Here is a 27,671-nt window from a genome sequence, read left to right as displayed (position 1 = left end):
TGAAAGTATCTTCTTCAACCTTTCTTTACTAACAGGGGCTGATGACAAACAACTATCTCCTCCACAGCTCCCATGAAGTCCTTCCCTCCCCCAGATCTCACTTAGTTCTCTCCCTTAGCAACTACCACAGAGAAGTCATTAACTCTTTTCTGTCTAGGGTTGGTCTTTATTATGTTTTTCCCCTTCCTATGTACTTTCTGTGTTCCCCTCTCGTCGGGTCTCCTCCTTCGACCTCTGAGGATCTGAAGAGCAGTGACTGGCCCCAGGATGTTCTCGACAAAGTATGTTGGTTCTGTGAACGTGAAGACTTCATACATAGTGCTTCTGCGTCTATCATACCAATTAAAACCAGGATGAAAACATACATGTATTTCAAAGTTCTTGTTGACTGATCAATCCATCACCTGTTCATGTCGATGTATGTGGTTTTGTGGATCACTTACGTGCTTGCTCTCGTGCTGGGCCAGCCCTCGCAGAGTGGGCCTGGAAAGGGTAAACAGAACGCCTGGACCATTGTAATGGGGGAAGGGAGAGTTGGCTAGTAAACACAGAACGTAACAGTGTCAAGTCAGGAGGGGGGATTTTTCCAGGTGGTACTCAGCTTGCAAGTTCTTTTCTTCCCACCAAAAGTTCTAGCTGTCTATAAAACCTCCATCCCAGCTTGGGTGGTGGATGTAGGGAGGGTTTATTGTGGGGGGGGGGGGGGTTGCAAAGCAAATATACACACTCATTTAGAGTAAGAAAGGCTATGCCTGGTGTCAAAATTATTACAGGAGGCTCTTCAGAGTGTGTCCTGCAAAGCCTTTTCGTATTTCACCAATACATGGAACAGGAGTGGCTGGAGTTATTTGAGAGGCCAACAGCCCAGTGAATTTCCCGGGGAAGGATAAAGACTGCACCTACAAATGTAGAGACGACTCCAGAGAGACTGAGAGTTCTCTGCATTAGGATAAAAGCCCTGATGTAAACCACCGTCCTTTCCAGCAAACATCAGGAACAAGGATGGCATCAGACAAGCTGGGGTTAAATAAATGGTACAGAAAAAAAAACGGGAAGGATACAATTATTGTCCTCAGCCTCTTCTATCTGAGCTTTGTTTTTAACCTATTTTTCAGGGAGGGAGAATTAGCATGAATACCAGAACTATGCTGAAGATTATTTAATTGTGATTGTTGGGAGCACATTATGCTTATGTATCCGTAGTATGGCTCTAGACATTTACAAGTAACCTTTCTTCTTATGGCCACAAAACTCCAAGTTAATACTTTCAGCACTATTATCCAGAACTGGCCTGGCCTAATGATGCAGTCAGCATTCTGGTGTCTCTAGGGGGCAGCACCCAAGTGCCTATCCTGATGAGCTACCAGTATATGAGATCATATAAAGCACAGGATGATCCTTATCTTAAGGAAGTTTCAGTCTTTTGGGGGAAAAGCAAACATCAGAAATGAAATAATTAAATAATGATGTAGGACAATGTATGATCCTGTGTCATTCAGGATGTTACTAACAGCACAGGTGACACCTGAAGGTGTTGGGAAAAAGCTTCACAGAAGTAGCAGAATGTAAGGCAAAGAAGGGTGGCATGATTCTCTATCAAAAATGATTCTGTTCGAACATAAAAAAAAAGGGGGGGCACCTGGGTGGCTCAGTCAGTTGAGCGTCCGACTTTGGCTCAGGTCATGATCTCGCGGTTTGTGGGTTCGAGCCCTGCGTCGGGCTCTGTGCTAATGGCTCAGAGCCTGGAGCCTGCTTCGGATTCTGTGCCCCCCTCTCTCTCTGCCCCACCCCTGCTTGTGCTCTATCTCTCTTTCAAAAATGAATAAACATAAAATTTAAAAATGATTCTGTTTGTCACAAACAGAAAATGTACATATTTAATTATTATATTTATATAGTGTATATATTGCGTTTCGCTATTAACACGACAACCTCTTTAATGCAAGCATTGAATTAGTGACTACTGAGCAGCTACTGTATCCTGATGCCATGCTAGGCACTATATTCAAAGGAGTGAACAAGGGCTGGATTTCTTCATTGCTCTGAATATCGAGGAGACAGGCCTGCAAACAATTACAGTATGATGATATCACTGCTACAGTGTCAGTAGGAGAGAGGAGGCAGTAGGAGTCGGAAGAAACAGACACAAAAGTCCACCTGAGAGAGTTGAACACAGCTTCATTTGGGTGTTGAAGTTTCCTCTAAAATTTGAAGGCGAATGAGAAGTTTTTGTGGGGGAGAAGGCGTAAGAGTAGCAGGAGAAGGCATTCTAGGTAGAGGGAACAGAAAGGAAACAACATGGAGTCATTTACAAAAGAAAAGCGCTCTGTTTTCAGGGAATGTCAAGATTTTGGTAAAGGAAGAAACAGAACCTGTGAAGGAAGAGGATAACCACACCACTACCACCGGAACTACTATTATGGCTATAACCATTATTGCCGATACCGTAACATTTTTCTTAGGCGGCTTTATTTTTTTGAGACCACTTTTAGGTTCACAGCGAAATTGAGAGAAAAAGTACAGAGGCCCTATCCCACTGTCTCCACACATGCACAGCCTTCCCCAGTATCAACATCCCCCCATGTGGTACGTTTGTTGTAAGTGATGAAACTACATTGACACATCATTACCCAAAGCCCAGAGTTTACGTTAGGTTTCATTTTGGGGGTTGTACATTCTATGAGTTTGAACAAATGTATGGCATGTATCCATCATTCTAGTATCATACAGAATATTTTCACTACCCTAAAAAATTCTCTATTCTCTGCCTGTTCATCCCTCCCTCTCCCCAAACCCATGGCAACCACTGGTCTTTTTATGGTTTCCACAGTTTTGCCTTTTCCCGAACATCATAGAGTTGGAATCTTACAGTATGTAGCCTTTTTATATTGTCTTCTTTCACCTAGTAATATGTATTTAAGTTCCATCCATGTCTTCTCAGGGCTTGATATCTCATCTCTTTTTAGGGCTAAATAGTATTCTATTGTCTGGATGTACCGCAGTTTATTTATCCATTCATCTCCTTGGAAGGACATCTTGGTGCTTTCCAAGTTTTGGCAATAATAAATAAAGCTACTGTAAACATTGTGTGCAGATTTTTGCGTGAAGATAAGTCTTCAGTGCCCTTATGTAAATACCAAATACTGTGGCTGTTGGGTTGTATAGTCAGAGTACGTTCCGTTTGGTAAGAATCCGCTAAACCATCTTCCAAAGTGGCAGTGCCATTTTGTATTCCCACTAGTGATGAAGGAGAGTTCGTGTTGCTCCACACCCTCACCAGCATTTGGGGTGGTCCGTGTTCCAGATTTTGGCCCTTCTAATGTGTGTGCAGTGGTATCTTATTGTTTTAATTTATAGTTCTCTGATGACATATGATGTGGAGCATCTTTTCATATGCTTATTTGCCATCTGTATGTCTTCTCTGATGAGGTGTCTGCTAAGGTCTTTGGTTCATATTGAATTGGTTTGTTTCTTTTCTTATTGTGGGGTTTCAAGAGTTCTTTGTATTTTTGGGTAATGGTCCTTCATGACATGTGTCTTTGGCAAACATTTTCTTCCAGTCTGTGGCTTATCTCTTCATTCTCTTGACAATGTTTATTGCAGAGCAGAAATTTATAGTTTTACTCAAATTTTAAATTTGCGTCAGTGATTCATGTTGAGTTAATTTTTGTAAAGGGTGCACGGTCTGTGTCTAGATTCATTTTTTTGCTTGTTGGATGTCTGGTTGTTCCAGCACCACTGGTTGAAAAGAGTATCTTTGCTCCATTGTGTTTATCTTTACACCTTTGTCAAAGACCCAAATAAGTATTTATTTGGGTCTATTTCTGGGCTCTGTATTCTGTTTCATTGATCTATTTGTCTATTCTTTCACCAATACCACACTGTCTTAATTACTATAGCTCTATAGTAAGTCTTGAAGTTGGGTAGTGTCAGTCCTCCAACTTTGTACTCCTTCAAAATTATGTTGACTATTCTAGGTCTTCTAAACTTTAGAATCAGTTTGTGGAGATTCTTTAGAATCTAAAAAGCAACTTGTTAGGATTTTGGTAGGGAGTGCATTGAATCTATAGATCAAGTTGGGAAGAACCGACATCTTGACAGTATTAAGTTTTCCTATCCATGAATATGAACTATCTCTCCATTTATTTGTTTTTTCTTTGATCATTACCACAATTTAACACTTATTTGGTACTTACTGTTGGTCAAATAAAATGCTAAATGTTTTATTTTTATCAATCCATTCAATCTTCCTAAACCCCAATGGTTGCCCTGTTTTTCAAATGAGAAAACTAAGTATTTGCCCAAGGTCATATAGCTAGTACATGGAAAATCAGAGACAAAGATCAGGTCTTTCTGAGCCCAGAGTCCAAGCTCTAGAGATATAGACATGGACCCGATCTTGGAGGAGCTAATATGCCAAGGAACTTGGTTTTACCCGTAGGTGATGGTGAAGCCATTGGCAATGGCTACTTGGTAAGTGATGGGACATATTTACAGGGTAGAAAGATTATTCTTGGCATAGTGTGGAGGTGCCAGTGATAGTTTGAGCCAGAGATGATAAAGGCCTAAACTAGGGGATATTCTGGGGTGCCTGGGTGGCTCAGTTGGTTAAATGTCTGACTTCGGCTCAGGTCATGATCTCGCTGTTTGTGGGTTTGAGTCCCGTGTTGGGCTCTGTGCTAACAGCTCAGAGCCTGGAGTCTGCTTCAGATTCTGTGTCTCCCTCTCTCTCTGCCCCTCCCCTGCTCGTGCTCTGTCTTCGTCTCTCAAGAATAAATAAACGTTAAAAAAACTTTAAACTAGGGGATGTTCAAAAGGATAAAGGCCTACACTTTGTTAAAGCTTGGAGTTGATGAACTCACAAGTGTAGGTAGTGTGCTACATTGGGGGCAAGTCTTTTACCAACCCCACAAGGGCCTCTGGCCCAATGAGTGGAGTTTGATAGTAATTCTTGGTATAACTCACATGTGTCAGAACTTTAAGGAAAAATGAAAAAATATTTTAAATGGCCTGTATTTTCTTCTGCTTTTCTCCTTCTTAACTGCTTGGGGCTTTCTGTTTTCAGAGCAACCAGGTGAATTCTGCTAAAAGGGAGCTCCCTCAGTCGGTATGATGGAGTGGATACTGGCCCAGGGAAGTTCCGCACATGCATGGCACCATTTCCCACGAGGATCCATTGGAGGTCATGCCTGGATGTCTTCTTCTACAGAGATCCTGAAGAGATTGAGAAGGAAGAGCAGGCTGCTGTTGAAAAGGCTGTGACCAAGCTGGAATTCTGGGGTGAATGGACTGCTCCAGATCTTGAGTTCATTGCTACACAACCTGAAGTTGCAGACTGGTCTGAAGGCACACAGGTGTTCTCTGTGCCTATTCAACAGTTCCCTACTGAAGACTGGACCGCTCAGTCCCCCACTGAAGACTGGTCTACAGCTCCCACTATTCAGATCACTTAAATGAGTAGGGACAACTACGAAGTGGTCTTAAGCTGCTCTTCCACAAAGGCAAACAAAATGAAAGTCAGGTTGACAGAAAATAAAGTTCCTAAAAAGAAAAAAAGGATAAAGGCAAGGGAGTGATATAAGAATATTAGGGGGACAGGTTCCATAAGAGTGACTGAAGATTAACAGGAAGGGTGTGCCCGGAATAATGCACAATTTTCTGAGCTTAGCAACTACTTGGGTTTGGTAACCATCACCAAGATGAGAATAAGGGATGGACAGGTTTAGGGGCAAAGGTAGGGGTAGGAGTATATTAGATATATTAAGCTTGAGTTGGGACATCTGATGATGATGTCTGATAGATAATTGAGTGTAAAAGTCTGCAATGTTGAAGCCTGGACTAGGGATGTAGCACTGGGAAACATTCAGCCTATGGATGGGTACCTGAAACCTTGGAAAAGAATTAGGATGCCCACGGGTAATACGTAGACACAGAACAGAAGAAAAGACATGCAATGAGAACAGAGAAGAATACCCATAATAATCTTAGGAACACTACCATTTAAGGGGCAGGCAAACATGAGTTGAACCCAGGAGGAAATCTGAGGAGGTCTAAAACAGCAGTTGGTCAGGAAAAGAACTGGGAGAGAGTGTTATCATAGAAATCAAAAGAGAAGCATCTCACAAACAAGGGCGTGGTCCACAGTGTCCAAAGCAGTTGAGAACTTCAGCAAGGCAAGGTCTGTGGTCAGTATGGTGTGTTCATGTGCTTTACTCAAACCCCCTTCCTTGCAGAGTGTTACCCTGAATGACAGAGCTCAGAACTGCCTTTCCCAGAATGCCCTTGTAGTCAGTGTACCGGTATGATTTAAGCTGGGTCATGGAGGCAGTGGCCACACTTTCACCGTTTACTCTGACAAGAAGGAAGGTGTGCTAGGTTTTCCTTGGCAGTCTCAGCAAATGTGCCATTGCGAGTTCCTAGGGTGGAGTGCAGCTTTTATAGCCAGCTTTGGAGATGGCAGCACTAGAGGTGGCTTTCTCATTGTGGCACTTTCCTAATTATGGTGGTTCCTGATACAGGCATTGTTATGTGGCTCTGGAGCCCAAAGCTTTCTTACAGAAGTGGCAAGGGGCGCCTGGGTGGCTCAGTCGGTTAAGCGTCCGACTTCGGCTCAGGTCATGATCTCACGGTCTGTGAGTTCAAGCCCCGCGTCAGGCTCTGTGCTGACCACTCAGAGCCTGGAGCCTGTTTCAGATTCTGTGTCTCCCTCTCTCTCTGACCCTCCCCTCGTTCATGCTCTGTCTCTCTCTGTCTCAAAAATAAATAAACGTTAAAAAAAAAAAAAAAAAGAAGTGGCAACAGCTCCCTTGGTAGCCTGGTTCTGTAGCATGCCGTGAGAACTCATTCCTGAAAGGTTGGCCAAGATGCCGTATCTTTAACCATCCTTAAGAGTCTGCAAGCCCATTAGTAGGCTATCATAAATTTGTTCCTGCTTCAACTGGCTAGAGTGGATTTTGTTCTCTGTACCTGAACAGTGACTAACATAAGTTCCACAGAAGTGTATGTGGGAATTGGCGAGGAGATGGTGACTGGTACTTTGTTCAGAGTGATTTCGGTGGATCGATGGGGAGAGAAAGCAGGGCTCCATGGTGTTGAAAATCTTTATTGCTTTCCCCCCAAAAGCAAAAACAAAAACAAACATTGGTTGTACTGTCTTATGCTATCACGCTGAGGAAATAAGACTAATACTTTCAAGTAAATCAACATTTGTTAGTGTCTCCTAAGTGGAGTCATGTGCTACGTACTCTAAAACCTAGAGATGAGAAAAAGACCTCTCCCTGAGGGACACAGTGTTAGTTAATGGAAATGATGTGAATAAATTTGTGTTCCATTATTTAAAAAGCAGACTGAGCTGATTTTTCTCCCTAAATCATCCAAAGATGACCTCTGTTAGCATTTACAAACATATACATATTTTAATGGCATATGGTTCCCCCCCCCCCAACTATTTATTATTGACATTTTCCTAGATATTTCACAAGCATAAATTTTAATAGGTATACAACATCCTACTTACAGGTAAATCATAATTTATCTAATCTCCTCCTGTAACTTGATCAACTTTTATGTCCTAATCAGAAATGATGGCAATCCAGATTATTGTGTTGGGTACAAAGACTCTTGCAAAGAGCTGTGAATTGAGGGTAGGAAACTGCAGATCAAGGATTGCCAAAGAGAAACTCATTATAAATTGTAGCTGGGTCCTTAGGAAGTCAGGCCATTTTAGGAAGTAGTGAGGGGAAAGAGAATAGGCACAGGCATTTGTGCTCAGTAAAACTCAGAAATGTTCCTACTTCCAGCCTTATTAGGTAATTTCCCTCATCATAAAAAAATAAGGTCAGCGGCTTTGATCCAATTAGTTTTTTTTTCTTTTTTAGAAGCCCTTTATCTCACTTGGTATCATGCAGGCTTTTTTTTTTTTTTTTTTTTTAAATGTAATGACCTAAATATACTTCTGATAGAAATACTTTTGACTTAAGCCATCAGAGAAACCTAGTCTTTTCCAAAACAATGTAATGTGAGAACTTAGGCTTGGATTTGGGGCATATTTATCTTTCTCTGCTAATAAAGCTCAGGAAGAGAAACTTCAGAGAGCTTATTCAAAAACAACTTGAAAGGCTCACACTCGGTGTGCCTTATAGTGGTGATCCTCTTTGGCTGGATTATGACAGCCTATGACAGCCTATCAGGAGGGTCTGGTGTACGAGGAACGTTGAATTAAGATGCTTTTAGTCCATGGGAGTTCTCCCAATTTCATTCACTCAATGCCTGCTGCTGGCTGGGATGTTAAGAGCCTTGTTAAAATAAAGCTATTAGTCTTTTCTCTACAAAAGCAAGGAGCTTGCTGGTTACATTCAGGGTTCCTTAAATTAGTATGTATTTCTAGCCAGGCGTTTCTGGAGTCAGCAGTTTCATAAAGCAATATACTAAAGAGGCCATTTAACCCCCTATTTCTCCCATTTGCAGATTAATGGCAGAGGGGAAGACTTAATGCCCTTTCAAACATTTTTTAACAATTCATTACAAATAAAAGAATAAATCACACACGATTTTCTGCAAATGTCTGATGGTAAAAAGCGGAAACAATTCAAAATTAACATGTTTTCCAGTTCCCACAGGTTGGGACACATTTTGGCCAGTGTTGTAATTTATGTCCCTTAAGTCAATTTTCCTGGGGAAGTTTAAAAGCTGCTGTGATAGAAAGGCTGTGCCAAGTTGCAATACAGCTTACTCACCTATGCATAACATCCTCATTTACCAATATGTCTTACTCAGATTCATTACACAAAAACGTGTCTCATGCTGCCAGACCCATCATAAGATTAAGATGCAAAGTATAAAAATTTAGATGCCATTTTAGGGAATACGCCTTTCATTTCAAGTTGGTAATGTGACAGATATTTTTGAGCAGTTTCCAGAAGCTTTTTTTTTAATTACATTCCTCTTACTTAGCTATAGGTCTGGCTGGAAGATTTTTGAAGGAATCAACATGATGAAAATATCTAAAAAGTTATGAACTTGTCTTTGAGCATCTTCTAATACAAAGACACTCTGCTAAAACGCTACATGTTTGGAGAGAAACTCACCATACTTGATTTAAGCAAAAAGAAACTAATCAAAATAGGTTGTAAATGATTTCTCTTTGGCAATGTGAAGTATATTATGTTGGCGATATGTATTTAGAAATATGCTATCTGCAGAAGCAGAAGTACGCACACTCTTTCAAACCATTATTTCTGAAGTGTTTATTTTCTCTAATTTAATTTCAGTAATTTTGTCAAATAGCTGGGTATTCAGTTTATAGACTAGTTTAGAACATCTGCTAGTTTAGAAAATACAGCAAATAAAAATATTTTAAAAATAACTCTTGGGTAAGCCTTTTAACCATTTTGTTTCTATATTTTCCTCCCATGTAGAACACTGGAGTTAAAATAAATCCTTATAATCCCTTCTAATTTATGCACATTTATACAAGTTATCTTGCATATAGTTTCCACATTGTGTTAACCACGTACATCTCATTAATATGGTAACTATATGTCGGTACATAATTATTTTAAAGCTGAATGACAAAGATAGCGAAGTCATCTGCAACATTGTAAAAGTATAACGCATTTATTGGAATCGCAGCATTAAGTCTTACGCTAGCATGACCCAAGGACTAGCCATCTGTACACGGGGCCATGGCATCTGATAACCTGAATTATCTCTCTTCTGATTGTCTTCAGAGAAAATAAAATCAGACATCTCCTGCCCAGCTCTGTTTGTGTCTGGGCCTAAGATACAGTTACCATAGAAACTATGATTATGGATACAATTTCACAAATTTGGCTTCATCCATCAGATGCACTTTGTATGTGTCTGTGTGTGCATGTGTGTGCACATGTGCATATGTGTCTTGCCAGTGAGCGTGAAGAGCAAACTCTGGCTCTACATCTTTAATTAAAGAGCCAGATACCATCTCATTTCCTTTCCCCATCTGTCTACCTACAAATGGAGATATTGCAACACTGGCTGAAATCTAAACTTTCACTTGAGAGAAGACAGTTTCTGATGAAAAGGATGAAAAGGTATGGGGAAAAGCATTCCCTAATAAAGCCGTTTACCTGTCCTGTATTTTCCGGGAACGGAGGAAGCCGGAATTTAGTGGAGTCTCAGTTAGTTACATTAATCACCAGATGCCGGTGTCCAGTATTTATCGAATTTGGTTTTGAATTGCTTCTTGGATGTAATATGTGAGTTAATGATGCCTCTGCAGTTTTATTTTTATTATACTCTGTGATAGTCAGTGTTCTTTACTCATTCTAAAAGAAAACAGTTGACCCTCAAAATATGCCAAACCTTAAAATGATGTAAGTTTGTTCACATTATTTCTTATGAGTTCATACTATCTCTTTCAACTAATAAGCCTTATAAAGGATATTCATTGACTATAGCTCCCTAGTATACTTAAAATACACTTGCATTTATACAGACTAAACAGCATAAACATATGTAAAATTTCAAGCTTTTCGGTGGCCAGCTTCCAGTCACTCCCATTACTAGAAATAAATGAGTAGAAAGAAATGACTTTCTACAATACTGTGCAATCAGTATCATGAGCTATAATCAGTGCTATCATTTCCGTCTCTGCCTCACTTACACACGAGGAAAGTAGAGTTCGGAGAACATTAAAGCAACATGCCAAAGGTTCATACCTTTGGCAAGGCCAACATCTGAACTCAGTCTCACTCCCAATGTCACCTCATATGTTGACAGTGATCATTCTAGTTACTGCTGCTCTATTTCCTAAACAAAGAACGGAGATATAAGACTTGAAATTCACATGAGCTTATGGTGGCAGTGGGATGGGGTATGTGAAATGATGACCATCTTCAGGCATTTTGCATGGGCTCACGGTCATCGCAATCTCACTGAATTCCAATTACCTGGCGATAGTTATTTCATATAGCTGGAGGCATTGATGGGTGCCTGTGTGTTAACGTTTGGTACACCAAAAGTCATTTTTGGTAAAATACTGTTTTAGAAACAATAATAGTCTACATAACGTACAGTTTTTTTTTTTCCAATATTCATGCATGGTGTCAGTCTACTAATTTGGTTTACACAAGGTGAACTTCATCGGAGTTAGGACAATATCTGTTCTCTGAGCCATTACATTCTCAAGGCCTGGCTTATCACCTTGTTCATTAATATTTACCGAGTCAATAAAGCAGAAGTGTCACACATCTACTCAGTGGCACTTAACAGAAAGAATCAGCTAACACAATGGCTAGCTATCTCTTTGAACGTGACCTGGTAAGCAGCACAACACAGATCCCCAAAATCTTTCAAAGGAAGTTTTATGACATCTGTCCTATGGTTAAGTCTTATTAAGACTGCCATTCTCAAGCTCTTTTGTTTACATAGTTCTGAGTTTTCCCTTTCCCTTAAAAATAATTTTTAAAACTTACATCCTAACAATTTAGATTTAAACTTGGATCTGGTGTATAAATCAAAACCATTAGGAACCTTAATTATATAATTGTTTAGAGTGGGGGAAGATTCCTATAAGCTGAAAATAATAGTAGAGTAGAAGAACCTTACATGGTAACATAGATTACTGGGTCCCCTGGGCATAGCTACCGTTGACCTGAATAGCTTCTTCAATGTGGAACCACCTACTGGAATTACAAAGTAACCAGACCCATGCCACTGTCAATGCTGAAATCACACACCCAACAGCTTTAAATTTATATTAACCAAGTTATTTTGCAACGGACTATTGTATCGGCCGCCCGAGTTCAAGTTCTAGGAAGATGAATGACGACAAGAGGAGGAGAAAAAAAGAATTAAATGAATGACATTCTGAAAATTGATGTTCTTGTGTCAAAACTTGGTTTGAAAAACCAAAGCAACCCCCCATGCCCATTTAATGATTTTCTATTAACTAGCAGATGAAAGTTTCAGTAACCTGTAGCAACCTAACTTTCCGGCTTTACTTCATCCCTCCCCGGATGTTCAATGACTTGAGCCCCGTGGGTATTTTATGGATGCTGAACATACGCTTTTGGGCCTGTGCCCAAATGCTCACTCCTGGAAGTTTTGGTAACTCTTCCTGTGGTTAGGTCAGTGCCCTGCACATGTCAAGTGCTCAATAAATGCTTATTATGTGAATGCATAAAGCAAAGCAACAGATGTTGCTCTGAATGGTCGTATTTACTGCCGCGAAGGGACAAGAAAAGGTGAAAGTAGGAGTGGATAAGAAAAACATTCTGTAGAAGGTGGTGAGAACATCAAAATGGTGGAAAACAGAGAAGAAGGGAGCCTTGAAAAAGGGGTGTAGAGAAAGAGAAATGAAAACCCTGAGAAACAGAGAAATGTTGCACAAGAGAAAGGGAACTATGGAGTGAAAATAAGCTACATTATTGCAATCTCTTCTAATTCATAGCATACAGGTAATTCCTGTCCTAAGTATCTCTCCATTAATCAAACTATTGGATCATTCAGAACACTCCATTCCTTTCCAGGCTGGTAATACAACTTTGCTCCTCTGATTAGATGTATGTATATATATAGGATATTGCTTTCAAAGTCTTTAAAATATGATTTTTTTAAAGTCAACATTGAGAGTTGGATTTGATATAATCATTTAATTGGGCATCAATTCATCTACATAGCGCTCATTACTGAATTCTTCAATTTCACCAACAACATTTACTTCCAAATTATCTTTTATCTAGAAGCTGGAAGTCCAAGTGCTGTGAAAACTTTGCCAAATAAAAAGCTTTTAGGTTTCTAATGCTGGCTGGACACAAACCCGTGGAAGAGTGCTGAAGAATAATGTGTGCTTGCCAACTGCCAAATATGATTGCTTTTCGCATAATTAATGTCATTCTTGCTGTTCAGTACCATTCCCATCCTCTAATAATTTCCATTAATAGAGGAAGTTTCTGCAATAATTTTTGCATCCTGAACAACCACCGTGGCTTCTGTAGACCTTTTAATCAAAATAATGGCAATGAGTGAAAAGGGGATGGTTAGAGATATTACTATAACCCTGGGTTGCATTTGCTTCGTCATTGTTTTCAATCTCCAAAAACTGTCCAAATAGCTCATCGTGTTATTATGTCAATTAGACCTTGGTGCTTGGATTTCAATAGCACTGAACTATATGAATTTATACCGTGAAGAGAAAAGTGTATAAAGTGAGTATATTGGGCAATCCATCTACCAAAAAAAAAAAAAAAAAAAAGTTAAAAGAGAGTATTTTTTACAAAGCCACAACCAAAGATGAGCAGACGCAAATATCAGCTCGAGTCCTGTAAAATATGATAATTGTATAATACTTTTAGCTGAAGCTTCCAGTAGAGGAAGTGGTAGACCAGCTGCAAATCATACCCCTAAACCCGCCAATTCACACTGTTTTTTATTATGATGTTGCAAAATCAAGAACTCTGCTCAGGCTATAAAATGACGCAAATATAGGGGCACCTGGATGGCTCAGTCAGTTAAGCGTCGGACTTCGGCTCAGGTCATGATGTCGCAGTTCATGGGTTCGAGCCCTGCGTGGGGCTCTGTGTTGACAGCTCAAAGCCTGGAACCTGCTTCATATTCTGTCTCCCTCTCTCTTTGTCCCTCCTCTGCTCATGCTCTGTCGCGCGCTCTCTCTCCCTCTCAAGAATGAACATTTTAAAAAAATTAAAAAAAAATAAAATTACGCAAATATACAAAGAGCAACAACAACAATCAGCTCATTTCTTCTGTGAGCCAAGAAAGGGGCGTGACGAAACGGCACAGCGGCCGTCCCATTCCAGGGAGGGGCAGCGGGCACTGGTTAGCTCGGCTTCTAGAAACCCTCTCCCGGAATTACCCTCTAAGCTGAATACTGGTATTTCAATGAGGAAAGTTTGGATACGAGGAGACCGGTGCCGAGAGTCTCCCCTCTGTTCATGAGCAGCTTTGCAAATAGGGAGTCTACATCAAAGCCTCCCTCTTCTCTGCCTGAGAAGCTTTGAAAACACTTCACCTGAGTCACATCTAACCTCCCTTCGGCCTTCTCTGTGAAGTCCACCCAGCGGAGATCTCATGACGCCACTCGAGCAGGAAGCACTTGCTCTGTGCAGTGGCCTGGGGGAGAGGGTGCGTTCATTTTTGGAGACCGTGTTCAGTGATCTCGATCAAAGCTTGCGAGCCGGGTACCTACGTTACTGAGGAGATAGTACAGAAATAGTGCTTGTGCACGGGTTTTAATAGCCGTTGTTAAAATCCCAAACAGCTGGTCATCAATTGTAACAGCTGTGCTTCCACTTGGTGAAAAATCTGGTGGGGACGTAGGGGAGGACAGGGCCGGGAGCAAGGGCTGGCTTGGGGGCCTGGACGCATGGGCACGCATCCATGCGCCTGGCAGGGTGTGCACATGCTTACTCTGGAGGCTGACCCCTAAGGGGTCAATACCAATTTTCAGACTATCTGTCCTGTCTCTAAAAGGTGCTGTCTAGATCTTGCATACACGTAGGAGGAACTATATGTCATCACATACTATATTCATAAAGGATTTTGCAATGACCCACGTCTGTTCTCATACATCTGACTCATCCGTGCCACTACCCTGACCAGGAAAAGGGCAGGTGTTGTACATTCCTTGTTAAGACAGCGCGCCCGGTCCCAGGTCCCTCCGTTCTAACTGGAAACTGACTTGTGGGAGGAGTTTCTAGTTGGATACTGAGAGGCGTGGTCTCTGGCCTGCGCACAGGGCGAGCACCTACTCCAAACCAGACTGGCTGTGCTTGAATCTCATCACCTACCCACCGCGTAACCTTGCGCCACCTCATTAGCCTCATTTATCATGACTGATGCGGTTAATAATAGTACCTACTAATGATTGTTGTGAGGATTAAATGGCACGATGCATGCAAATTACCCAGTAGGTATCATACATCCACAGTGTCCTTATATGTTCAATAAATCTTAGTTGTTGCTAATGTTGCTGGAGTTACATCTGAATCGGATCTTTCTTTTGGTAAGGAAAACACCTGGAGAGAATTTTTTCCCTGACCTTTAGCTTTTATTTCTGTGAACCTCTGACCAGCCCTGGCTAAGCCCATGGAAGCTTCTTCAGTGATACTATTCCAAAAACAGTCCTGGGAGAGAGAGTGATGAAAGGAAAAAAGAAGGGGGTTGGGGAGGGAGAGAGACGAAGAGAAAGAGAGAGAGAGTGAGAGAAGAGAGAAAGAAAAAGAGAGGGAGAGAGAAAGAGAATTCTTACTTTCTCTTGTAAGACTCTATTTTCTGAGCTTTTTATACACAGGATGAGTGGATGGAATGATGTGACATATTTATCAGATGATAGATGTATGCATATGTCTCTGTGTGTATGTATGCGTATATATGTGTGATGTATGTATATAAATATGGATTTATGCAGACACATACACATACGTACACAGTCTTCTTAATGCTGTTCATAGAAACCACTCAATGACTAGAATAAAGTTTAAATTACCGAACATGTCACCCAAATCCACAGTCTACTGTCGTCATCATCATTGTCATTCTTCTTCTCCTCACCTTTGCAGCCCCATTTTCTTTCACCCTGCGTACCCTGTAGGCACCTTCCCAACCACTGGTCCTTCCCTGACCCCCATGCACTTGCACACTTTCTTATCCTGGCTCAGCCCTTCCTTTGCCCTTCCCGTCACCACCCTGGGAAACTCTCCAGACAGAGTTATTCACTTCCTATTTTCTGAGAGCCTAAAATATAGCCTTTAAATAATTAGAGTGTTATCTTATAATGATCTTGTATAATAATATGTATTAACGCTTGCTGTCCAGCACATATCTCATGCTCAATAAATGCTGAATGATTAAAAGAGCGAATCATTTAAATGAAAAAAAATCATCTTGAAGGTGAGATGGAACATAGTCGAACAGAGAGACACATAATCCTGAAGTACCCAAAGAAAACAAACTTGAATTAACCTAGCTGGCCTACCTCAAGAGGCTATTCACAACTCAATATAGCGCTCCGATTCATGGAGAACATTAATTCTACAGCATGGAGGGCGGACAAGACACAATCTTCATTGCGATTCAGCCATTCAACAGTACAGATGTGAAGTGTGCATTTTCTCACAACATTATTAAACTGTTTGCGATCACACATAAATACCAGGGACCTCGTGTGTGACTCTGACTGACTGAGTAGGGAGAGAATAACAGCTGGGTCCCCTCCCAGGGCAGAAGGGGCTCTGTGCACAGGTAGGAAGTGAGTCTGCTTTCACCTGCTGACCTCAGCCACTCTGTGAGAAGTCCTACCACAGTCTTTTGATGACTTTTCCTAAATGAGTGCAATCCCAGATTTAGAGCCACGCTGTGGTGGGAGACCCCAGATGCATTTCTTCCGGAGAAGCAAAGATTCAGAGTCTGAAGGGAAGCCTCATGTAGCAGGAGGTCAGCAGACAGGAGAAAGAAAAAGAAACAAAACAGAAACCAACACCCAATATGATTCTTTCTAGGCAAAGAAACAAAGTCCCAACTTTGGCAGCTAAGCAATGGAAATGCTAGTTGAGTGCCATTTAGGTGACCTCCCATATTTAAAAAGAAAAATATCTACTTATTTGAGGGAGTATTCATTGTGCCCCACTACAGTATGAATGTTGAGCAGAAATCAGCACCTATTTATTATCGATGACTGCTTGTTACCATTTCCATGGGCTCAGTTGGGGAGCTGTGAGGTGATTTATAAACTTTAGTCTAATTCTTCTAACATCCTCAGATGTAGACAAAGGATAAACAGGGATCTCTGCTTCTCAATGTAATGAAATTAAGAAAGTGAAAATTTAGGATGAATTTTACAAGGAACTTACTACGGTGTAATCCATTAGGATGATGGATAATTTCCCAAGGGGGCGGGGTTGATCTGTACATTAGAAAATGTATAACGCCCATTCATAATGTGTTTGTGACAGACATAATGCCATGTCCATCTATAAATCAGATTTGCCTTCTGTGCTAAGCCCCAGAGTCCTTCCTACTGAAGGCTATCCTCAGGGGCACTGACCTGAGAGGATTTAAAATCCAAAGGGCCCAATTACTAAAAATCCTCCATCATATAATTGGACTTTGGTATGGAAAATAACACCAGTACTAATCCAAGTCACTTGGAAGGAAGTAGAGTTTCATCTCCTGATTCCGTCAACTGGTCCAACATAGTCTAGGGACTGGGTCTCTTTGAGCATCTTCCCCAAGGGCTATAAGAAACTCACTTTTACTTTGCAGACAGCAAAACTAAATAAATTATGCTAGCATTCCACAAATGAGTTACTGAATGTATGAAGAACACTGACTTTAAACTTGGGGAGTTCACCGGGGAAACATCATTTTCAATTTGAGGGTCATCCACTGGGAGCAACTCATCCAAACAAAGAATGAGTAAACTCACCTGCCCTTAGGAACAGAGACCAGACACCATAACTCAAAGAGCAGCAAACTGTAAATGGGAGCATGAGAACTCAATGCTTTGGAAAGAATAGACATGGAACACTTTTCACGCCATTCCTGGAAACATGGGAGCATGTGGTTTGAAAGTTAACCAAGTCATTTTTTTTTAAAAATTAAAATTCAGTTCAGCATGCAACATTTTCAATGGCGCAGAACTCAGTTAACAGGCACCACACTTGTTCCACCTTGCCATTCTCACTCAATGAGAATTCAGTACCTGTCCGTAGTAAATACCTCTAAAAGTCCCCAATTGCCCAGATAGTCATGAAAATCAAACTGCAAGAAACTACAAGAAAGAGAACAATCTTATTAAAGTTTTTTAGGTCCACTCCAATTTTCGTTAGGCTTGCAGCCAGGTTTTTATTAGACTCACCTGATCGCTTCTCAACCTACCCTTGTGGTTGAACACAATATAGTGTCATCGGGCATGTTTACAATGGCAAAGGCCCCAGGGAAAAATGACCCAACACTGTAATGTGTTTCTAATGGCTGATTTCTATGAGTCATGGAAATCAGGGATCCTTAAAACATGGGAGCTTGACTGTTGCTTGAGGAGTTACAGCAGAGCAGCAGTGTGGGCAGAACTACCTTGTACAAAAGAGGAAATTAGAGGGATGGTGGAGTGAACTCACCTAGCTCTAGGGGTGGGAAACCTTTCACTGGATACTGTCTTCAGTCTCTTTTTCTTTTAAATAACCATGAATTAAAGAGGCCCATTAAATCAGGTCCTATATCAGTATTTTCAGAGACTTCTAAAGCAAATGTATTTCTCTTTATGCTACACATATCCCAGTGGAAGTATTATTGTATGACCAGAATGCTAGTATTCAGTTTGAACAGAATACTCACAAGTTACAATGAACCACACTGGCCATCTTTTGTGTATCCAATAACAGAGTTGCAAACTACTGTTAGTGCATATCTCAAGGGATCTTTTTTTTTTTTTTTTTTAATATAATTTATTGTCAAGTTGGCTAACACACAGTGTATACAGTGTGCTCTTGGTTTTGGGGGTAGATCCCTGTGATTCATCGCTTACATACAACACCCAGTGCTCATCCCAACAAGTATGCTCTTCAATGCCCATCACCCATTTTCCCCTCTCTCCCCCTCCCCCATAAGCCCTCAGTTTGGTCTCTGTATTTAAGTGTCTCTTATGATTCGCCTCCCTCCCTGTCTGTTTGAACTATTTTTTTCCCCTTCCCTTCCCCCATGGTCTTCTGTTAAGTTTCTCAAGTTTCACATACGAGTGAAAACATATATCTGTCTTTCTCTGTCTGACTTATTTCACTCAGCATAATACCCTCCAGGTCCATGCATGTTGCTGCAAATGGCATGATTTCATGCTTTCTCATTGCCAAGTAGTATTCCATTGTATATATAAACCACATCTTCTTTATCCATCCATCAGTTGATGGACATTTAGGCTCTTTCCATAATTTGGCTATTGTTGAAAGTGCTGCTATAAACTTTGGGGTACATGTGCCCCTATGAATCAGCACTCCTGTATCCTTTGGATAAATTCCTAGTAGTGCTATTGCTGGGTTGTAGGATAGTTCTATTTTTAATTTTTTGAGGAACCTCCACACTGTTTTCCAGAGCGGCTACACCAGTTTGCTTTCCCACCAACAGTGCAAGAGGGTTCCCGTTTCTCCACAGCCTCGCCAGCATCTGTTGTTTCCCTAGTTGTTGGTTTTAGCCACTCTGACCTGTGTGAGGTGGTATTTCAGTGTGGTTCAAAGGATAGGTTAGTTTCGAATTTTCCCATAACATCTGTAGGCAGTAAGACTTCCCAGTTACGAGTCTCAGGACCATGACTCTGCTCTTCTCTCTACCTGTGGATAGGGAACCGCTCTGCAGGACAGTTACACAAGGATGGAGCACGTGTTAAGGAAAAGGCAGGGATTAGATACCCGTGATATACATGCTCAGTGGCTGTGACTACTTCCTTTTTCCATCACCTGCAGAATTTGGAGGTGGCTGCAGTCATTGGTAGTGCCTGTGGTAACCTCAGAAGGAAGCACAGCACATTTGATTGTGGGGGTGATGTGTCTGCATATTGGGCCTGGAGACAGGAAATACACATGGCAGAGCTCCATTCTCACCGGCACACACCCTCCACGGAGTGGCAAACCCATGTGTCATAATTAGGAACCAATTTGTCTGTAGAATGGCCTCTGGCATAGATAGTCTGGAATGAAATCATAGGTCATCTCTCCTGAAAATCATTTGCCTCAGTCGGGCCTTAAAAAGAACAAAGCAATCTATACCCATTGCCAACCCTTTCTACTCTTTCCTAAGCAAGAGTATTATGCATTGTATATACATCTTAGAAAATTAGAAATAACAACCATCGGGGAGGATGGTTAAGTAGTGGACTTAACAAGTTTGCTCCAAAAGATGTATACAGTTTTGAACTAGTCACCTCTCCGGTTTGTTCCCTCCTGGTCTGACTTACTCTTATTGCTTTAGCCACACTCCTTCCTCACTGCCCCTCTAACTTGCCCAGCACGCTGCTCACGGCCTTCCTACTCACACTTCCCTGGAACATGCTCCCAATATCCACATGCTTTCGTTCCTCACTATGTTTGTGTCTCTGCTTAAATGCCTCCTCTGCAGAGAAGCTCTCCCCAACCACCATATATAACGCAGCACATTTGGCCCAGCGACACGTTCTAGCCCCTTAGCACAGCTTTATATTTCTTTGAGGAAATGATCATGGCCTGATATTTACTCTTCACTTATTTATTGTCTGTCTCTCCTCAAAAACATAAGTTTCATGAGCACAGGAATTTTTTTACTCTCCTCATCGCCTACACCAGTGCTTGGAAGACGTTCAATAAATCAACATTTGCTTAAGTGAAATAGTTAAAAATCGCTTTTCTAAACATTCATTTCTTCTCTTGTTACTCTCCTTTTTTACCCATTTTTTCTTTCTGTCTTCTCTTTCCAGAGACCAGTAATAAATGCACAGAGTGGCCCAATGTAATAAGTCTTCTTAAATGCCTTTTATTTTATTTTTTTTTATGCTTACAGCAGCATTGTCAACAATAGCCAAATTATGGAAAGAGTCCAAATGTCCATCAATGGTTGAATGAATAAAGAAGATGTGATCCACACACACACACACACACACACACACACACACAATGGAATATTACTCAGCCACAGAAAGAATGAAATCTTGCCATTTGCAACAATGTGGATGGAACTAGAGTATATTATGCTAAGCGAAATAAGTCAGTCAGAGAAAGACAAATGCCATATGACTTCACTTATCTGTGAAATTTAAGAAACAAAACAGATGAACATAGGGGGAAAAAAAAGAGGAAAACCAGAAAACAGACTCTTAACTATAGGGAACAGCCTGAAGGTTGCTGGAGGGGAGGTAGGTAGGGGTGATGGGCATTAAGGAGAGCACTTGATGTGGTGAGCACCGGGTGCTACAGGTAAGTGATGAATCACTAAATTCTACACCTGAAACTAATATTGCACTATGTTAATAAACTAGAATTTAAATAAAAACTAGAAAAACAATTAAATGCCTTTTAAATGTCTGTTAGAAGTGGCTGGTTGTCCAGTGCTTCCTTTTTTTCATCTCTTAGAACATTCTTCATTGAAATCTTTGTCTTCTTGTAATTTTGGTATTTATTTTCTTAAATTCGAGAATGATTCTAGTCACGTGGGAGTGATTTAGTTAACTGTTACATTTTGGTATTGACTTTTAAATTAGGTGATGAATGATTTTCTTAAAATGTTTATTTTAAAATTAACCTGAAAAAAGAAGTCTCTCGGCCATAAGCTTAATTCTTATATGTGATAAAAGGTGACAGGGGTAAAGCAGTGAGAGAAGGAAGGAAGGTGATGAAAATGGGTGTTTATTTCCAACATTTAGTACTTCGAATTAACCTACAAAAAATTTCACGCACAAGGATCTAGTGACCAGGAGAATAAAATAAGCCACTTAAAGCTCTGTTTAGAGTATGCCTTCATTTATTTGTCTTCTGTCATCAAAGAAGAAAACAGTATATCCAGGCACTGGCGTGTTCCTCACACTTCAGTTTCACTGCCGAATTGTTTTATTTATGATTGTTACTTTCCCTCCGCCTTCCTTTGGGAGAAGAGAATACAAAAATTAAAATGTATAAATTCAAAATATCCACATCTTAAAGAGAATATGTCTAATATTTTCCTTGCATGAAAAAAGAGGGATGGACATATTTTGCTTTCCTTTCTTTGCAATGAAAGTTGAAACAGTGATTTTGTGTTATTATAACACTCATCGTTTCTCCCTCTAATTTGGATGGTTTTTAATAAAGCTCCATTGATTCCACTGAAAGGAATTCCTCCTGGCAAAAGCAGAACACACACACTGATTGCTAAATATGCAGCAATTATCATATTCAGCAGCACACTTTAATATCTTATTTATAGACATATCTATCTGTAATTTGCTTTAATTAAGTTGCATTGATTTTAATGACAGGAGCGATCCTCAGACAAGGGGCTGGTGTCATATGCTCCTATGAGTCCTGGTCTATCAATCACTCTTTAAGACGTGGTCCTGCGGCTTTGTGACCTTCTTTGGGCTCCAGGCAAGCCCATTCCAAGTCAGTGAAATTTCAGAGAAATTCTCAAAGTGTTGACACGCCAGGATTTATCTTGCTGATCAGGGGATGGTAAGAATTGAAAGGCTGCTTGGTCGAGTGAAAGTGGCAACCATATTTTAAAATGGCCTCCCTTGTGCATAGTGTCCTCACCGGCCCCAAGTCACTTTATTTCCACAGCTCCTCTCCCAGGTGTGGCTAGCAACAGCATTTTGCCACCGGAGTAACTCAGCCTTTCCCCACCCCCCTGCATTTCAACAGCACCAGACAGCTCTCAGAAGGATGTTGGGACCTGAGGTATTTTTGAATTCTTGATTATTTTTCACACCCCCTCCTGGGGAAAGTTCTGGGAAAACCGGAAGCAAGAACTTAACAACAGCTTCGCCTCTCATAACACCCATGCTCCAAAGTGAAGGCTGGCTGAACACAACACAAAGAAACATGAAGATCGCGAGTATATTTTTAAAGGCTCTAAAATATTATTCATCATGACCAGAAACGATTTCTCTTTCTTTTTTAATGGATGAAGAAGTAAGCACTGCTTCTATAAATCTTTGCACCTCAGAAGGTGCCAACATTAATTTTGTATAAATTATCCATGTTCGAATGCCAAGGCATGATCACAAAGGAAAACTCAGAAGACAGTTATGTCAGTGCATTCACAGATTCTGGTCACCATTTTTCACTCACTGATTATTGCTACAAGTGTTGATTAATAGTGGTGCTCACGCTGCTAGAATGCATTTCCCTGGAGGTGAAGAAAACATTCAAGAAAAAAAAAAAAACAGAAAGAAGGAAAGATAATAATCAACCCATCCTTCCGCTACTCCGTAATAACCCCGTGGAGGGTGTGCAAATCATGGCTCCTGATGATCTCTGTTAGCAGCTTCTGAGCCATTTCACTAAAAAGATCATCCATATGCATCAGATCACCGATTTGTCAATCAGTTTATAAGGCAATTAAATGCTCCCTGATCTCCTCCTTCCCCCTTTGGGAAAGGATAAAGTGATATAAACAGCAGGGCTCCAAGAGTGGTATTAGGACATCTCACACCCGGCTGGTCCCTCTCTGTGTCTTTGTACCCTGTTTGAATTCTGGGAGAAAGCTTCTATGATAATATTGTGCAAGACTGGAATTTACCAAGGCTGATTAGCTTAGGACTTATTTTTCTCTCATCAGTAATGCCATACCTCTTATCCATGGAGGGAAACTAATGAATTGGATTTACAGAGCGAGAACATTTCTTAATAAATGCAATATGACAGGAGATATGAAAAACGCAGATGAGGATACCGCAGGGGAGGTTGGCATGACCAGGCGGTGTTACTTCAGACTCTGCTCAGACCTCAGTTGGACAAGGGATGGATCTTGAAGGCTATCAGTTTCTCTTTGTCTGGTTCAATAAGATCATTTCCTGCTTCACGTTTCTCTCTCTGGGTGGCTTTTCTTATCTTTTTTATGACGTGTTTTTGTTCTTCTAATTCCTAATTGTCTCTAATGAGGAGCAGACAGGGGACGGCTACATTTGCAGTTCCCCTTTTGATTTAAGTGGAAAGACTAATTAGTATAAATTATGGCAAAAGAACTCAAGTCCCATAAGTTGGAAAAAGAAAAGCAAGGGAATTTAGAATATTGTATCTTCTTGCACTGAATTTGCAATTTATGCAATCTTACACATGGAATCAGGTTGAAGTTCATTTTGGCTTTCCCATAAATTTTTTTTTTGCAGGTCATAGTCAACATCAATACTGAAATCTCACCTTTGGGTCACAACCTTCTACTTCGACATCTCATCCCTCACCCACCTCCCTCCTGGCACTTCGTTCGGGATCCTGTGCAATATAATTACTTTACAACAGTTCTTCTCCAGGTGACTCGTGCCTCTGAATTACAGCCTTTTTTTCTTCCCCACTTCATCCAGCATGGATCTCTGTGTGGCCAACTGGGAAGATATTTTTTCTTTGCTTTGTCTCTCAGTGGAACTATGTGAGACATTCTGTTGGTGATTATGCAAAAAAGGAAGTCATCTTAGCTTCCAGCCCTCTAGCCACCTACAGGGCAGGGAGTTCTTGTCCACCATGAATGTTTACCGTGACTCTAGCTCTCATTCTTTGGGAAACTGCAATAATGCTTAAGTAGTTAAATGTTTCCCTTTGTGAGAAGGAAAGAGAAGTTCAGAGATTAAAACAGAAACAAACATACAGACAAAAAAACCCATTACCTAAATCTGGTGGAAGACTTTCCAAGGGGGGGGGGGGTGTCACATGATCTGGGCTCAAAGCTAATGATGTGATTGTCAGCAATCATGTACGTTTTCTGAGCCTCAGTTTTCTCTTCTGTAAAAATGGGTTCCTGTCTTCATTGAACTGCCTAGATGTAATGAATGCAATGAGGATAATGTCTTTCAAAATGCATGGCAGTATATAAAGTACCATATGTACATCAACGAGACGTTACTATGAGGACAGCTCATTTAATGCATGGAAAAGACCCCGTGAGAGCGTATTGTTGTTTAGGTGATCACAATGCTGCTAAATTCTCACTCTAATATCTCACTTTATTTGGTCGTTTCCAGCATTCATGAATGCAGAGACAAGCCAGGGACCAGACTGCTGAGCAAGAGGAGGAAATAAATGGAAAAGGCTCCCACAGATGGGCAGCCTCATAAGCAAGCATGCCCTTGCCAGTTTGAACCGGTGCTTGCATTTGGAGCTCCTCAGAGGAGAGGGATGCTGTATGAAGATGGCAAATCCCCGGCGGATTATTAACAGAGTCTCAGTCTTAGCCATTGCACTAACCAGAGCACTCTGCATTCTGCAAGGAAGCAGACAAAACAGAAAGGGGGGAAGTAAAAAAAAGGAGGAAGTAATAAACTGATACAACCTCTCAACTACAGCAACCACGAAATCCTTATTTTACTACAACCAAACAACCTACTACAGAGCGGCATTACATGTAAAGTAAATCTGCCCTTATGATGCTGGTAGCTACTCCTCAGCCAAAAGTCCTCAAATCCCGTTAACCCTGTTGTGGGTGGGTATGAGTAGCAAGACACAAGTCTCGAACGTATTAGGATAATATCTTTTCTCCCAAACTCCACTAGCAACTTCGGTGCGGCAGAGAACTGGGTTTAATATTTAACAAGTTGCAGCTGTAAGGCTAGATGTGTGCAGCAATTTCTTCCCATATGTTCTTGCATGCCATTCTTTTGCATCTCGCGCTGGAAACGTGCATACCCTACGGACAGCGTTTCGTATTCTTCACAGCGCTGTTGGGTGGCACCTTCTTTGCCTGCTGATACCAAGTTGGCAGTTGGCGTAGCCTCTCCGTGATCTGGTATTATCTTTCATTCGTGCTACCAGATGGATACCAGATGGGTAATTGGAGCCAGCGCCCCTGCCCTGAGTCCACACCAGAGCCCATGGGCACAGACCTGTCAGCGGGCTGAGCCTCAAATGGTGCTTCAAAGAAATACTCCTTAAAACTGTATGCATCTGTTCCCTACGCTAATGACCCTATAGAAAAAAATAATAATAAAAAGGAAAGAAAAAAAAACTCTTGTAGACAAGCTTTTCTTTTACTAGATGCTACATCTGTAAGAAGAGGGGGAAAGTAACCATATAGGGCTTGTGGATGTCAAACTCATTTCTCGCTAATGGTACCTCTAAAAAGCCACCAACTCAAATAGCCACATCAGTAGAGAAAGTGAAGGCTAATCAATCTATTCCTTTTTTGGTGATATCCGTACAATATAGACTCTCAATTCCGGAAGGGCAACTTCTTCATGACATGTTCTGAGTTAAAAAAAAAAAAAAAAAAGGAGAAAAAGAAAAAAAAAAAAGAAATCTAAGAGCTTTGAAAGACCTCAGTGATTCCTTGAGAAGAACACGGGGTAGAGATAAAAAGAAATGCACAAAATGGGAAAGACCTATAGGAAGAACTCATCCCTAATCTATTTCTCTTAAACTGATGCCTCGGTTGTCACTTGCGACAAATTACATTTAAAAAAATACCCTGATGGATCATCTGGTTGTTTCAAGTGTGTATTTCAGCAGTTCATTATGAAAGTTTATTTTTTAAATTAACTACAAATAAAGTGAAATCTTCCAACCATTCACTCACACAATGCTGTCAGCGATTTTTTTTTTTTTTCTAGCAGACATCAAAGCATATCCCCAATCCATGCCTGGCTCTCTTCATGCAGAAGTTATCACAAACAGGTTATGTGTTCCCTTAGGTTACTATGGAAACACTTTCTTTTCAGGTCATCCACTTACAAAGGTAACATTTGCATTAAAATATGTTAGAAGTTAATTTTTTTAACACTCAAGTGGGGTCATGCCACCATATCCAGATCTATTATTTCAAAATCCATGAACATACATTGATTTAATCTATAAAAAGACTTGAATGAGGTGCTCACCCTATAGGTGTAATTGCCTGCACGTCAGGTAGGTACTTGGAGCATTGTGAAAGACACTAGCCAAATTAACTTTTATCGCAAAGGAAAACGTGGCAGTGACCCACTAGCTGGCATTCCTCCTTACGTTAATTTGTTGAATATTTACGTTTGTGTCATCTCTGACACAGAGAGAAGACACTGGAGATGAGAACACAGCTATGAAAAGGTTTGACAGCTTTAGAGATTATGAGATTACTCTGCCTCATTTTACCCATTTGAGCCATCAAGAATTCAATTTGGCAAGCATTTGTCTAAGGGCAGCAAAGCCCTCAGGATGGGTACAATGTAGGGCTAACACATGCACAAGCTCTCAACTAACTTGTGTGATCCTACACCAGGTAGGATGTGATTAAGTTTTACTTCCTGGTAGAAACAAGACGTAGTAGAGAAGCACTGACAGAAGAAGGGTGATGTGGCTAGAGCAGCTGGGGAAGACTTTGCAAAGGAGATTATTGTGGCAGTGTAGACATACAAAATGTGGGCATATACTACTAACATATGGCATCATCCTGCAGGCTAATGGGACTACTTATGTAAGCCATCTTCTAGCTCACTCGTGTAGACCACTCGTTGGTGATTATAGCTGGCTGTTAATGAGGGACTCTGACCAAGTAAGAATCTCTGTGTCCTGTGGACCACGAGGAATTCCTCTTCAAAAGCAAACAACCCAGCTCTGACTGCATCATGCAGTCAATGGCTACTTGCAAAAGGCAGTGAGATGAAGCCCATGCTTTACAGTGAAGGGAACTAGACTGCATATCCATGGAAACTTCTTTGTTATTCTGAGATGCTTACAGAGGAAGTATCTCGATCCTCCTCCTTTTCCTGAGAGACACCTAGAGAAAATGGCGCAGAATTCGACAAGCCTTTATCAGGTATATCCCCTCTACAGGAACAGCATTATGGGATGCTAGAAGAAGGAGGTAAAAGTGGATGCTGAAATAGACTGTGAAAAGGGTATGTCTTTCATGCACCCTTCCACATTGAAGGAGAGGCAGGTGAGGTCTAAGGGCTGACATCCATAAGGTTTTTATATGGCAGAAGAGACCTGAGTAGCCCTATCTTTAACTTCCCTGGTCAGTTATCATGGCAGAGAAGACTATGTGGTATGCTGGAGCCA

General features: G+C 40.9%; 1 protein-coding gene and 1 pseudogene across 1 annotated transcript in view; one reads left to right on the top strand and one right to left on the bottom strand.

Annotated features, from left to right (window-relative positions):
* Positions 1-27,671, bottom strand: part of PARD3B (par-3 family cell polarity regulator beta) — a 1,003,697-nt gene that overhangs the window by 56,845 nt on the left and 919,181 nt on the right. The window lies entirely within an intron of this gene.
* On the top strand, positions 4,826-4,962 carry LOC122241728 (annotated as a pseudogene).

Source organism: Panthera tigris, chromosome C1, assembly GCF_018350195.1.
Source record: "Panthera tigris isolate Pti1 chromosome C1, P.tigris_Pti1_mat1.1, whole genome shotgun sequence".
Taxonomy (NCBI): Eukaryota; Metazoa; Chordata; class Mammalia; order Carnivora; family Felidae; genus Panthera; species Panthera tigris.
Note: the sequence above shows the minus strand (reverse complement) of the source record. Positions and strands in the feature narration are given on the sequence as shown.